The following is a 12,841-nucleotide window of genomic DNA, read 5'->3' as shown; positions in this document are numbered from 1 at the left end:
ATACATGAACTGTATCAGGCTGTTCTCATGCTGCTAATAGAGACATACGTGGGACTGGGTAGTTTAAAAGGAAAGAGGTTTAATGGACTCACAGTTCTGTATGGCTGGGGAAGCCTTACAATCATGGTGAAAGATAAAGGAAGAGCAAAGGAACATCTTACATGGCAGCAGGCAAGAGTGCTTGTGCAGAGGAACTCACATTTATAAAACTATTAGACCTCGTGAGACTTATTCACTACCATGAGTACAGTATGGGCAAAACTGCCCCCATCAATTATCTCCACCTGGCTTCACCCTTGAGATGTGGGAATTATTACAATTCAAGTTAAGATTTGGGTGGGACATAGCCAAACCATATCAATGACCTAGCACTGAAAAATCCATTTTAACTGAGAAGCCATGTGCTATAATTGTAGAAACAGGACAACCCAATGAAGTCTAAATCCAAGTAACATGTACATATGCAAAACAGTCATTGTTTGCAAAGAAACAGATGGTTCTGAATTGATTTAACCTGAATATCATGTAGCCACTCATAAGTTATTATTTTTACCATTTGATTATCCCTCAAGACTGTGACAGCTCTGGCATCCTCAGTTCATAGTTCCCGAGGTTGCCCTTGAGATCATCTCCTTTCCCAAGGTGAAAGGAGCAAAACCCATAGAGGAACATGTGGAAGTGTTTTATGTTCATGGCTATAAGTTGTATATATCATTTTTGATCATATTCTATTAGCTACAATTCAGTCATATGACCAATCTAACCACAAAGGACACTGGAACTACCTCTCTAGCTCATAATAGTAGTCTAGCCCATATGGCTAAAACCACAAGTCTACATCATAATTTACTTCATTTACAAACAGTTTATTGATAGAAAGCATCACAATTTAAAAATGTACTGCCATGCAGCACTCCATTTCATCTTGTGAACCATAGCGTAGTAGCTAATTTAAAGACTTTGGATTCAGAGTTTTCATTTCCCCATGGGAAATTACTTAAACCTGCTATATTTCTCCTCAGGTCTGTTCTAGTCTTTGTAAAATGGGCTTTGGCATCAAATAAACCTGCAGTTAAATCCTGGCTCTGGCATTGACTGCCAGGAGGTTTGAGAGATGTAATACTTTTGAAACATGCCCCCAAAGTTTTCAAGTGAAAATTATTTCTATCAAAAGGTAGGGTTTATGTTTTTCTCCTTGAATCTGGGCCCTATGACTGCTTGACTAAAAGAGTATGGAGGAAGTGATGCTGTACCAGTTTCTGGCACAGGCTTTATTAAACTGGCAGCCTCCATTTTTTGTCTCTTAAGAAGCTTACTCACGAAATCCAGCTGGCATGCTATGAAGAAGCCCAAGAAGTCCTTGAAGAAACCCATGTGGAGAAAAACAGCTGGTCCTGGTCTGCACTCCTGGCCATGTGGGTGAGCCACATTGAAAGTGAATCCTGCAAGTCCCAGTTGAATGCCTCCCCAAATGTCTGGTGGATCCAAGAAGGGCTGTCTCAGCCAAACTCTACCTTATTTGTGAGCAGATAAATGACTGGTATTGTCTAAAGCAAGTAAGTTTTGAGATGATTTGCTTCAGAGCAATAGATTACTAGAACAAGAGAGTTTTGTTTACTCTGTAGGAAGAGCTACCATTAGATTGTTGGCCAATTTCAGAAGAATTTCTATGCCTTATATGATTGTTACAAAATTATTTTGCTTAAAATTCAGCCTATTCAAAATTTTATAAATTTCAATCAGCTTCCTCATTAGACTTCATTAATAAAATAAATGATAATACCTATTGTTTATTGAATTAATCTGTACTATATACCTCATGGGAGCATTTCAGATTTTCTAATTTGATTTCATAATAATTATATAGAATTAATATATTAATAATATATTAATTCTATAGAATATTAATATATTATTAATATATTAATATAATTAATATTAATATTAATATATTAATACATTAACATATCTTTTAAAAGATATAATAATGATTCTATAGAATATTAATATATTAATAATATATTAATTCTATAGAATATTAATATATTAATACATTCATTCTGTAGAATCATTATTATATTTTTTTAAATTACTGATAAGAAAACTTAGGCTTAGGGAAACTGCATAGTAATTAACATCATCTGGATAGGCACACTGATGAGTAAACACTTAAGCCAATATCCTCCCCCGTTTCATGCTACTTTTTACGTATATTATCTGATAAATAATAACTAAAAATCAATCATGACAGCAATGACTGAATGGGCTAAGAAAAGGAAATGGCTTTAATAAGACTTTATTGACAAAGTTAGCCAAGTAGTGGAGTGGGCAGGGCTTTCTAGACAGAAAAAACAGTATAAGCAAAGGCTCTGAGGCCACTTTTTGCCAGGGAGCTGCATATATTTTAGTATTATTGGGATTTTGAGTTTCTAGAACAGAAAATGTACAAATGTCTCAGGATCCTCAGAAAGTATGTGAAGGGTAAACTAGACTACCTAAGAGTACTGGGACTACTATAGGGATAGTTAAGGAAAGAGTACTTGGAAAGCTGCAGCGTTTGAGGTCATTCAGGTGACATGATTATTTCTTTTATGTGTTTCTCTGTTCCTCCAATTATAAACTCCTCAAGGATAATAAACCAAACTGATGTTTCTGTGTACAGGTCCCATTTGTAATGAAGTTTTTCATACAGAAAGATGTTCAAATATATTCTCTGAATGAGTGAATTTTCACTTAAACATTCTAATTTTAATAAAATGTTTCCCAGGATTACTTTAATATCTATCTCCCATTCTCTTCGAATTTTTGTGAGACAATGTATTATTTCAGGATCAGCTGAATTTAATAGGCTTATTACACTTTGGCCAGTTTTTTACTGGTAAACAATCTGTCAGTATAGGGGTAATTCATATTAAATGCAGTGTAATTTAGGTATAGATAGTTTGGGTTTTGTTCATTTGTTTGACTTTTTACTTGTTTCTAGATGATATAGATAGATAGATAGATAGATAGATAGATAGATAGATAGATAGATAGAGAGATTTAATGTAAGATGCAGGCTCATGAGATTATGGAGGCTGAGAAGTTCTACAGTCTGCAGGCTGGAGAAGCAGGAAAGCCAGCAGTGTAATTAAAAGCCCTAAGAGTTAGAGAGCTAGTGGTATAGATTTCAGTCTGTCTGAGGGCCTGAGAACAAGACCATTGTAGATAGATTCAGACTGATGTCAGCTCAAGCACTCAAGAGAGTTAATTCAACCTTCCACAATTCTGTTCTATGCAGGTACCCAAGGGATTGGATAACACCCACCCACATTAGTGAGGGCCATGAGCTTTACTCAGTCTATCAGTTGAAATGCTAACCTCTTCCAGAAACACCTTCACAGACACAGCCAGAAATAATGTTTAATCAGATATCTGGCATCCAGATATAGCCCAGAGATATCCCAGTCAAGCTGACACATAAAATTAACCATTATATCCATATATGCTAAATCTATGATAATAAGTAGACGAAGAGTTGAATTAGGATGAAGAAGACCTGAGTCACAGCTACGACCTCTGTTCCTCTGGTAAGTTTTTCATCATGAAAATGATCATCATTTTCTCAGCCCTGGCTATATTAGGATTTTATTGTGAGAATCAATACTATCACTTTACTATTTCAGTAATAACTATAGAAGTAGCAGCAGTAGCAAAAACATTAATGTTCATGACCAACATAACAACTCCACTATATCCGATATCACCCTTTACTGGGGACTTGCTAGATGCCAGACATTAGAGCCAGACTTTAGGTACATTACATCATTTAATTTAGAGTACCCAGTGAGACGTGCTCTATTATCTTCGTTCTATTATCTTTCTTCTTTACACAATTTTCTTGGCATAAGAATATGCTTTTGATATAATAATAATGAAATCAGGCAGACAACAATACGTGGTGCAACATGATCTTTACCACATAAATTTAAAATGCAACCAAGGAATAAAACCAGAAAAAAATATGACTCTCAAATCAAATAAAGTCGCTTAAACATTTTATATCTATCTTTGGTCTCTCCTGTGCCATGGCAAGACTCCTTTTTAATTCAAGTAGGGTTGCTAGATTCAGCCAATAAAACTACAGACTATGCAATCAAACTTAAGTTTCAGCAAAACATCACATATTTTTAAATATAAACATATGCCACCTATTGCACGGAAAATACATAAGCTAAAAATTATTTGCCGTTTATCTGCATTTAATTTAGTTTGATATACTGTATTTTCTCTTGCAATGCTATTTCCAAAAGCATCTTAAGGGTATGGTTTATATAGAATTTAAAAGTACAGACTTTGAAGCCAGGCTCAAACTTCACCTCTGACATCTTGTTGCTTATACAAAATCCGATTCCCTTCTCTGAATTTCTTATCTTAAACTAGGGGAAACAATAGTACGTACCCAATAAAGTTTTGAGAAAAATTAAATGGGTTAAAACAGAAACTTTACTATAATACCTAAGATAATGTAAAAGAAAATGGTATTTTAGTAATTTTCTGTAGCAGAGGACTTCTCACTTCTCACACTGATTTGTAGTTGTTCATTTCTCTTTGTTTCCTACATACCAAGAGATATTTGAGAACATGGTATTTTTTTAATACTATATCTAAATTTACAACATTATTCTTGATACATGGCATATATTCAATAGCTATGACCTCTGTTCCTCTGATAAGTCAGTCTGTTCCTCTGATACTTTAATACAACAAATATCTGTTGAATAAATCTATCTTTAGTAGATTTCTAAGTTACATCTGATATATTATTCTGTTCCATAGTGCACTGTTCATTTGTTTAAAATGTAAACTTATAGTCTCTACCTGAATCCATCTTTATGGATATCCTATTAGCAGAGATTAGATGATCTGTACTAATAAAATAAAGCTCTATTTCCTTTCTTACAAAATTGAGGGGGCAGAAGACCAGAATATCTACTTCACAGAGAAGACCAAAGTGCCTCATGTGCCAGGGTAAGACACAGAGTGGGATGGCTCTTCTGTGAATGTCCTTTTCTGAATATTATCTCCTGTTTTAGTTGCCACTTTGTCTTTCATGGTTAGGGTTGCTCTGGGTCACTCTTCGTAAGACGGCCACTTCACAGGCAGCCTCACATATCTGAATCCTAATGCTCTTGGGTTCACGCTAATGTTCTGTTCTGGATCAAGCTTTTTTTTAAAAAAATTATTATTTATTTATTTAATTTTCCCAACCATTTTCTGTCAACCACTACTTAAAGCTTAATTGGAATGAAACTGAAGTGGGGATTATCAGGCTTAGTTGTAATCTACAACTGCCTCACTGTTCTTCCAATATACCTGGAGAGCTTTCTAAGATCGCTGATGCTTCACAGAAGACTTGACAGTCACTCTAGTTACAAGCAATTCTGTTTGTTCACTCAGAGTTTCTCATTCTCACTTCAATGTCTCAAAAAAAAAAATCACTGGAAACAAGGCTGTTTCTGGAAAGAAACTTCTTATATCGTTATGTAATACAAAGGCGAGACTGAATGCAACTACCAGTTATTGTTTGCCAGGAGGGGTCAAGCATATGCTAAATGCTTTACATATGCTAAATGCTTTACATATGCTTTCTATTTTAATTCCCACAGCACGCCTGCAATATAGGCATTATTTTCCCATTTTATGTATCAGGAAAGGCAAAGCAGCTCACCCAAAGACACAGTCCTGCTAAGTGGCAGAGGTACATTCAAAATCCACATCTGTTTTCTCTGCACAGTATGAGGTTTTAAGGACAATGTGTTTTAGGAGAAACCTGAGTTCAACTCCAGGTTCTGCTTTTAAATAACTGTGAACACTGCATCAATGCAATCAATTTAATTCATTTTAGTTCAATTCTACATTTACTGAATACCTGCTTTATATAAGATTGTGCAAGACACCACAAGAAATAAAAGTTGGAAAGGAAATGGTGTAAGTTCTCATCAAATTAAAAAACCCAGTAAAAAAGATTAGCTATACATGCAAAAGCTGCACTACAAAACAAGATATGACAAGTCCTGTAAAATACGTATAAATTGGTTACAGACATAGAGAAAAAAAGGAAAAGTTGCCAGAGAAGATCAGGAAAAGGAAAATTTGAGCAAGTCACTCAAGGCAAGGGAGTATTAAGGTCTATGTCTATGAGGGTGTTTGTGGAGATTAATATTTGAATTGGCAAACAAGTAAAGAAGATCTTCACCAATGAGGTTGGGCAGCATCCAATCCTTTGAGGGTCTAAATAGAACAGAAAGGCAGAGGAAGACCAAGTTTCCTTTCTGTTTGAGTGGGGACATCCATCTTTTCCTATCCTGGAACATTGTTCTTCCTGGTTCTTGGGCCTTTGAACTAGGACTAAATTACCCTACTAGCTTTCCTGGTTCTCCAGTTTAAAGATATCAGATCATGAGACTTCTCAGCCTCTGTAGTCACATGAGCCAATTGTTATAGTTCCAAAAATAACTATTTCTCTCTCTTCTCTCTCTCTCTTTCTGTGTGTGTGTGTATCTCATATTGGTTCTGTTTCTCTAGAGAATCCTGAGCAATACAGCAGTTTCTCTTACAGCTTGAGAGACAGCACTCTTGAATTAGAGTGTCCTGGACTCATCCTAGCTTTACAGCTATTATGACTGTTAGCAAAGTGCTTAACCTCTTGCAGCCTTGATTTCTTCTCTGTCAAAAAGGGATAATAATATTTTCACCTAATGAGAGTTTTCGGTGGTTGTGAGAAGCAGATACGCTAGATAGCATTTGTCAAAGCACCCAGCACACCTGCTGACACAAAGTAAGCAAACACTTAATAAAGATTAAAACTTAAGACAGGATAATTAATATTTTTGATAAGCAGCATGGAGGATGGGAGGACAGAATTGAAATCTCCAGGGACGAAATGAGTAAAAACATAGAAGGCAAAAAAAAAAAAAAAAAAGGAAGAAATGTGTTTGTGAGACAGAATATAATCGATGGTAGGATCTAAGCCGATTTGAAAGGGAGGGAGTAGAATGCAGAGTGTCAGGCTGATGGTGTGAGAATGTAAGAATGATCAAAGTGAGGTATGACAGGTGGCCCTGATATGGTACTGCTCATGGAGGCTGGATTTACTGGGTGGGAACAGACCTGGCCAAAGGAGAACTGGCAGATCTTGGCAACTCTTGAGTTATGGTCTGGAAAGGGATGGGCTAAATCTAATCTTATGCTTTTGCCTTCTGTGTAACAGAGTCCTTCAAAGAGAAAGAAAAAACAAAACAAAACAAAAGATAAAGGTTTCTATAAAAGAAAAAAAAAATATATATATACACACACACACACACACACACACACACACATACTTATCTTCGGTTTGGTGCAACATAAACTTCAGTTGATGAATGTGGAGCTTGAGAAAGAACTTTGTTACAGGAAATCTAACAGTGGGTTGAGTGCTCAACTTACTCTGAATTCTATAATTATATGTTCTTTATAATCCTCACAACATACTATAAAATAGAAATCATAAGGATTATTATTTTACAAATGAAAAAAACTGAAGTTTCAGGGGTTTTAGTAACTTATCTAAAGTCATGAAGCCACAATGTGGCTAAGCAAGAGTCTGCACCTAGGCCTAATTTCAGCACCCATGATTTTATCTAGTGTACAGTCCTGTCTCTCTTGAAAACAATCAATCCAAATAAGTTAAATCCATTGGAACATCTTAGTGTATGATGGTAAAAACAATCTAGATAATGATACAAAGTGATATCTTCAGTAAATCATTAATTACTCTAAAAAGTCTTTGTTTTACTAGTAGTAGTTTTGCTAATAAGTGTTAATCTCTAATAGACAGTTCACACTTAGCCAATCTATTTGATAATCAGTTTATTTATTATAGAGCCTTAACACAGTCATTATGTAGTTCTTTAAGGATCTGAACTAGGAGGACAGCATTTACAAAGCTAGGGTTTATAACAAGAGAAGATCATAGAATTTATGACAGTTGATCTCTACACATAAGGGAATAATAAGTCTTTTTTAATCTAAGAGAACTGGAAAGTCTGGTTTTTGAAAGGGTTCCTTGGCAATTTAGATATTACCTCAGTTTTACAGAGGAGGAGAAGGTTCGGTGATCCTTTTCAAAAGCACATAGAATAAGTGTTATAAGTGTTGGAACCGAGATTTAAATTTGGAAATATTTTATTTCCATCCTAGGACTAGAGACAGATCATGAAGAATTGACAAGATTTGATCTTTATTTTCAAATAAAATACAGTCCAGTTGAAGAGTCAGGTATGTAAACACACACACACACACATGAAAAGAAATAGAAGATGGAACAACTGAGCTCATTTGGGTAAGATTATTATATGAGCTCAAGTAAGAAAGCTCAGTAGGATTTTAGTCAGACAAAAGAAGGGAGTAGAAGGCATTTCAGACCAAAATAACAGAGTTGTCAAGGCATGCTGTTACTAAATGGTGTGTATTGAAAACAGAGGCTATTCCATTTGTCTGTAGCATGGAATATGAGGAGATGGAGGGCAGAAGAAGGGCTACGTTGTGAATAAGCTGAAATTTTGAACTAAAGGTTTTGAATTTTATTTTGGTGATGAGTAGGAAAAAATTAAGGGACAGAAGTAGATGAATTCTAAAATTCTTAAACTGTATGTCTGTAAAGGAGGCATAGCGTAAAAGTTGACAGGCATATTATATATACAGAAATATGCTGATTCTCCTTTTCTGTTTCCAAGACTGACACAAGTAAAAGTAAAGCCATCATACAACAGTGCATTAGTGAAAACATCACTGCCTACCAAAACATTTAGAACAAGGAAAGAAAAAGATATTTTCAGTCTGTGATTGTAATAGAATAGCTGTGAAACAGTTTGATATTCTAGTCTAACAACTTTATAAAGCCACAGCAATGACTACTTTTATCTTCCCCATCAAAGATGATGCACTTTTAATGTTCAAACTATGGCCAAGAACTTGGTCCATTTCCAAGTTAACAAACAGCACTAATGGATTTGAGCCCATAGAGTGGCTGTCCTAAGAAACTTTCCAAGGTGAAGTGATCTTTATTATAATGAAAAGGAAACTATGATAACAGGCATAAAAAATTAAAATAAATAAGCAGTAATCCAAAAGGAAATTATATTGATAATGGTTGATATATAAATGTAGCATTCTTGGAGTAGCTCCTGGAACAGATTCAAACACTCAAAAACATGTGTGTCCTCTGGTTTGAAAGAGTTCTTGTACACACTGCAGCATTATCATATGAGCACTAATAGGATTGGAAATGTACATAGTACGTCCTTGAAAGATTGCCTACTAATCCAGTGACTTTCCGTTGAAAGTATGGAGGTAGGAAAAAAAATAGAGAACAAGTCAGAGAGTTAATGCAATGAAACTAGAGAACCAGTACATAGTAATTTTAAACAGATAATAGATTTCCTGGATCGAAGACTATTCAGGATAGAATATTTTAATTTTCAAATTAGTAATCAACACACATTAAAGGTAGAGTACTGATTTCATTTGTTTAATACTATAGAAGCAATGAATCCAGGAATCATAAAGAAATGTTCATAGTCTATATAGAACCATCATTTTTTATCTTTGCTGCATCAAACTCTATCCATGTTTTTTTTTCAAGAAGATAAAGTATAATTAACGCATCCAAGACTTATTCCCTGGCATAAAGCCCTGTCTTCAATGCCATCCAATCCAAGTGAGGAAAAGAAGGAGTGGTGGGTTAGAGGAAAGAGTGTTGGTAAGGAGAAAACCAGCAATTCCTGCCACGCTTTCTATAAGCTGTTATTGGTCAGCCTTTGGAAATGACATCTTAAAGTTGTGGATTCTGGCACTCACCCTGTTCTTGATTAAAACATAACATCTTAATTATCTAAATGTCTTTTCACCAACTGCACTAAGTTCTGCAATAACAGGGACACTATTTAACCACCTCAGCACTTCTGGTAAGAAATCAGCTACTGTCTGGCCTCTTATTGGGAGACTGTTTTTTTTTTTTTTTTTTTTCTGAATCTCAACACAATTTCCTTCACTTCTCTACCTTAAATTTGCTAGCATTAAAATAATGTATAGCATTTGTGCAAAATGAATATTTATAAGATTCATACCCCTCTCCTTAATGTCACTTCACTGAATATAACAATAAGCTTCTGTTTCTTTTTTTGAAGTATGTTAACAATAATACTAGCAGCGACCAAGTATTGAGTGCTTACCTTGAGCCAGGTATTATGTCAAGAGCTTTTGCATATCCATTTAATCCTCACAGAAGTTCTCTGGGGTATTATGGTCATTCTCATTTAACAGCTAGGGAATCAGCTAAAGGTATGAGTAACTGTCCCATAATTTTACAGTTATGCCTAATAGGTTGGGATTTAGTCCAATATTGTTAGATATAAAAGACCTTTCTTTTAACCAGTGATTCCCAAATTTCTATCTCTTTGAACATTAATTCCTTAGGTTGCTCTACAAAAAAAAGTGATCTGAGATCAAATAAATTTAATAAACACTGCATATTATGTTTTTCCCTTAGAGATTTAAAATGCATATTAGGGCAATAAAAGTTCTAAAAAGGCATACCGTCAAGAAACCAGTTTAATTTTGATTAGCTATACATTTTCCTAATTTATTTGAGCATGGAAACTCATGTATTCTCTGTAAATTACCTTATACATCACCCACTTTGGAAAATATAGCCATACTTTTTTCTCTTGAGTCGATAATTATAAATCTCTTTGACTTCCCATTGTCACTTTTTTACCTGAATACAAGCCTTGCTTAATTACTTCACCTTCTAAAGCCTATCCTAAGGAAGTGGTGCCACCTTTTTTTGACCAGAAAGCTCCTATTGATAGATGAGTAAAGTTGTAACCAAACAATAATCTTATCTCCTTACACTCCTCCCCTTCCTTATCATCTTCTCCCCATCCCCTGTCTTGGACCTTGCTAATTTTGACTGGATCTTGAAGTTATAGCTAAGACATGGTCTGCACCAGAAGGTCTCCCAGAAACACACTACCCTTCAGGTTGAATGAGAATCTTATCTCCTGTGGTACTATGGTACATAGTTCTGAATGGTATGTGGCTTTTAATTCAGCTCTTGAACACATCAGTATCTGCTACAAAGAAATATGTGGAATAAGGAGCATGGAATCACAAAATTTGTAGAATTCCTGGAGGCAGTGAATCCAACTTACACTCTCAAATACATTAACTACTCTGGCAGATCAAACCCCTTTATTTCTTGAAAAGGTGTTTACAAATTAAAATTAAAGGTCTTCACATCGGCCTTTGATACTGTTAGCAATATGTACCGTATCAACTCTTGTGGCTTTACTTAGATTTGTAATCCTTCCTTTTCCAGCTCAAGTCTTTTCATTCTTTTTCTACACATTCAGCATGAATATTAGAATGAACATAGATTCTAGGGACAGGCAGAATATCATCAAGCAAAAAAACGAAAACTACCAAGGTAATTTGCTACCTTGTGCCTCATTTTCCCCATCTGTAGCCTAAACAAAAATTAACATTCACAATTGTTATTGTTGTGAAATCACCTGGCACCTAATTAGTGTTTAGTCAACGTTAGCATTCTTTTCAATGTCAAAACCTTTATTCATGCCCTTCTTGCTATCTGAGCCATAATTTGCTAAGACTCTTTCTGAAAGTTTAAGGTTGTTATGAGCTTATTTATAAAGCTTACCTTTAAAGCCAAACGGAGTGAAGCAATAGAAAGGTTATAGTGTTTGCAATCAGAGAAACCTAGACCTGAACTCTTGCCATCTCCATTTCTTGACTATGTGACTGTAAGTAAGTTATTTAACCTCCCAAAAGTTCAGTTTTCTTATCTCTAAAGTCAGGGGTACAACATCTACCTCATGAGGTTACATCAGGCATTAAGTGGAATAGCAAAAAAGAAATGTCTAGTATTGTGCTACTGTTAATCTCTATCATTTCGTGCAGCATTCAACCATAGCATTATTTCTTGACAAATGTAGTGACTGAGTAAGAAAATGTTTCTTCCAGTTAATGCTATGAAGGAAATCTACCACAGTGTCCTAGAAGTTGATGAGATTTACCAGAATTGATTTTAGCTCTTCCATGTAGGTTTGGGGAGTGCTGCAGTCAGGAGGGACAGAAAAATGTGCAAATAGAAACAGATGAATATTCCAGGCTTCCAGGGTTCATGCAACCCAATCATCAAACTCCTATTCCCAGAGCAAGGCTAGTTATCCCTGTTGAGCTTGGCAGAGGAACAAATAATTCATGAGCAATCTTTGCCATAGAATTAGAGACTGAAGCCTGGAATTAAATCAAAGATGGTATTTTGCCCTTCTCCTTGGTAGTGAAGCCATGTACTTGTGTAATGTCTTGTTTCTTCCAAATTTCAGAATGCATTTCTGAGAGTGGGGACATGGGAAGAACCTTTTCACTCAATGGATGAGTTACTGCACCTGATGCTTCAGTTTTTCTACTTGCTGCTAAAGCTTCACTTTTTCAATCCATCCAGCAAGTATCATTCTAGATTGACCTACTTCAGTTTCCTTTATCATGACGTTCAAGAACTGATTTACATCACACTGATACTGATTGTCCCAGATTCCAAAACCATATATAATGACCCTGATATTTTTATTGGCATATTTTCTAATTTCCAGACTTCTTAGTTAACACTCAGAACAACCATAAATTGCTCCTCTTATAAGTTTCTGTTCTAAAAATAATAAGAGTTTACTGATGCTGTGAACCACTGCTTCAAGTAAAAACAACATAGGCACAATTGCTGTATAATCTATTGTTTTCT

General features: G+C 35.3%; 1 long non-coding RNA gene across 1 annotated transcript; it reads right to left on the bottom strand.

Moving 5' to 3' along the window:
• Positions 1-845: 845 nt before the first annotated feature.
• LOC105739163 lies at positions 846-12,562 on the bottom strand. Its single transcript, XR_001115050.2, has 3 exons — positions 11,741-12,562; positions 10,254-10,344; positions 846-1,475 (listed from the first exon to the last, which is right to left on the bottom strand). It is a non-coding gene; the product is annotated as an uncharacterized LOC105739163 (long non-coding RNA).
• Between the last annotated feature and the right edge of the window lie 279 nt (positions 12,563-12,841).

This window comes from Nomascus leucogenys, chromosome 15 (assembly GCF_006542625.1).
Source record: "Nomascus leucogenys isolate Asia chromosome 15, Asia_NLE_v1, whole genome shotgun sequence".
In the NCBI taxonomy this organism is placed as follows: domain Eukaryota; kingdom Metazoa; phylum Chordata; class Mammalia; order Primates; family Hylobatidae; genus Nomascus; species Nomascus leucogenys.
The sequence above is the reverse complement of the archived record's forward strand: the minus strand, read 5'-3'. Positions and strand labels throughout refer to the sequence as shown.